This window comes from Cibotium barometz, chromosome 35 (assembly GCF_041138505.1).
Source record: "Cibotium barometz isolate CiBa-2024 chromosome 35, ASM4113850v1, whole genome shotgun sequence".
Taxonomy (NCBI): domain Eukaryota; kingdom Viridiplantae; phylum Streptophyta; class Polypodiopsida; order Cyatheales; family Cibotiaceae; genus Cibotium; species Cibotium barometz.
Genome location: NC_141080.1, coordinates 27496931 through 27499677, shown reverse-complemented (window position 1 = coordinate 27499677; position 2747 = coordinate 27496931). Strand labels below are relative to the sequence as shown.

General features: G+C 46.8%; 1 pseudogene; it reads left to right on the top strand.

Moving 5' to 3' along the window:
• Positions 1–228: 228 nt before the first annotated feature.
• On the top strand, positions 229–1413 carry LOC147618287 (calcium-dependent protein kinase 29 pseudogene; annotated as a pseudogene).
• Positions 1414–2747: the final 1334 nt, after the last annotated feature.

The following is a 2747-nucleotide window of genomic DNA, read 5'->3' as shown; positions in this document are numbered from 1 at the left end:
TACACACGTGGGTGCATGTGTGCACATAGAATTGTTCTTGCACACAAATTCCTATGGTTGAATATGATAGAAGATGATGTCGTTGAATAGAAAGAATAACCCAATTCGTCCCCTCATGTCATACGTAAGCCCTTGAAACCAACTCTAATTTTATGAAGCTTCGTGGGAAAGTTCGGAGTTTGCCTGCAGGCTCTATATAATCAGACCACATGGCAGTTTGGGGTAGGCTTTAGTGTGTAAAACACAAATGGAGAAGTGCTTTATAATGGGGCGGCAACTGGGCGAGGGCGCTGACGGCGTGGTGCGGCTGTGCACGCACAGCTGCACTGGCCTGCAATACGCATGCAAGACTGTGAGCAAAGCCAACCCCCTTGCGCTTCGCCATATCCGGGCGGAGATCGCAGTGCTGGCAAAGCTGGGTGGCGCCCATGCACACGTAGTGACCGCCCACGCCCACTTCGAGGACGCACAGTCTGTGCATTTGCTCATGGAGCTCTGCGCGGGCGGGAACCTCCACGAGCATCTGCAGCAGCGGCGCCGACTGCCGGAGCCAGAGGCGGCGCAGGCTTTCGCGGCTGTAACGAAAGCTCTGTCGTTCTGCCACCGCCGCGGCATCCTTCACAGAGATTTGAAACTGGAGAACGTCTTGTTCCCGTCTCCAAGTTCTGGCAGGTACAGCGAGCTGAAGCTGTCGGACTTCGGCGCCAGCGTCGATTTCTCCACTAGAACTCTCTTCAACGATCCCGAAGGCACTCCCCAGTACATGGCGCCGGAGATTCTCTCCGGCTTCTCTTACGACGAGAAAGTGGACCTCTGGAGCCTCGGCGTCGTTCTCCACATCCTTTTAGCCGGTTATCCGCCGTTTGATGGCGACTCCACGGCCCAGGTCTTTCATGCGATCAGGAGAGGCCGGCTAGACCTCAAGAAAGACCCTTGGCCTGCCATCTCTGCAGACGCCAAAGAGCTCGTGAAGGGTCTACTGCAGAAGAATCCTTACAGGAGAATGAGACTGATGGATCTGCTTGCTCACCCTTGGGTGCAGCAAGGCACCGAAACAACAGCAAGCGAAAAGACATGGCCTTCGTGTAGACTACCATTTCATCAGAAACCAGTTCAGCAGGCTTGCACAGAGAGAGAGACGTGATGAAGACATTTTCAGTCACCTCACCATGCTTGCACAGAGAGAGAGAGAGAGAGAGAGAGAGAGAGAGAGAGAGAGAGAGAGCGCACATTTGTACCAAGCTTACATGCAAGATTTTCCAGTTATACAATCAGGTGATGTTTACTAGGAGAAATAAACCAATTTTGTCCTGAGACTTGACCATTTGCTTTCTAATGTTTTCAAGGGGTATAGGCTTTCTAATGCTTTCTAAATGTATACCTTTTGTAAACTTTGAAGAAATAAGACCACCTTTTGGAACCACACGTATAGGCTTCTTTCTTTTTTGTACATAATATTTTATGTAACAACTATATTAACTCATGCCATCCTATATCTTCCCATGTGAACCCCTCATGTTTACACAACAAATTATGGAAACAATAAGAGAAGAATCTTCCAAGAAAGGCTTGCCTTATTTTGGAAAAGAGAGAGAGAGAGAGAGAGAGAGAGAGAGTTACATCAACGTCTATGGATGGCCAAAATGGCATATGAGACCAAATACATAAACTAAAGTCTAAGACCATGAAGATCTTATGCCAATTTGTGGTCCCAAGTCTGAGAAAAGAAATATCAAACCAAACTAAAAGAGAATTAGTTATAGTGTCCATCCATTATACCACTAGGAGATGCAACATGTATGATGGCATTGCCAAGTTGGAGGTTGTTGAACGTTGGGAAGACTATGTGACATTAGGTACCATTTGAACAACAAGGTTCGGGTTGTGAAAATTTTGAATAAGGGAATTTTCACCATGGAAAAGAGCCCATCTACCTTCGTTACGTGTTGCTCAAACTCTAGCAACTTCGGCCCCTTTTTGCTTCAACTCATATATTTGCTGGGGTGAGCTCATTTGAAATCCATACCTTGGTACTCTTGAATACGTTGGTACCCTTAATTTTCCTTAAATGAAGAGAGAGAGAGAGAGAGAGAGAGAGAGAGAGAGAGAGAGAGAGAGAGGTCAAATAAGAATATGTAAGATAGAATGTGTTCAACAAAAGGAGTTTAAATTTTATGGGCTAATGAAATAATTTACATACATAATGAAATTTCAATCAGTAAATAAGTGAAAGACGTGTAAGTTCGATCTAGTAAGGGGTAGTATGGCTCCCCAACTTAGATTTAAGTGAAAGATGTGTAAGTTTGGTCTCATAAAGGGGTAGTTAATTTATTGCTTATATAAGGAGTGTGTTTAAAATGCCAAAATTCATAAATAAGGGGTTTCAGTAATAAGTCTTATATGGAGTTCTCATGTAGCCACTCCCCCCAAGAGAAAACATTCATAGTCCACCTACATGTAGTGTCACGTAGGCTGTAACGCCTGTGACGGCAGACCGGATGGCTAGACGGGGCTTTAGCGTCAACGCTTCGGTCGGAGCGTCGAGGACGTGGCCATCCGGGGTTCAGTGGGAGAGGATGCCCATGCGGAGTCATGGGCAGCCAGGCTAGTGTGGACGGCAGGCCACACACTATATAGCCTGGGGGATGAGGGGTAATCCTCATTCTTCCTCTATGGCTGGTGGTGAGCCAGAGGCCTCCCCTCCTCTGTGGGGGTAACGCCCGTAGTGGTGTTACGGTGATCTAACA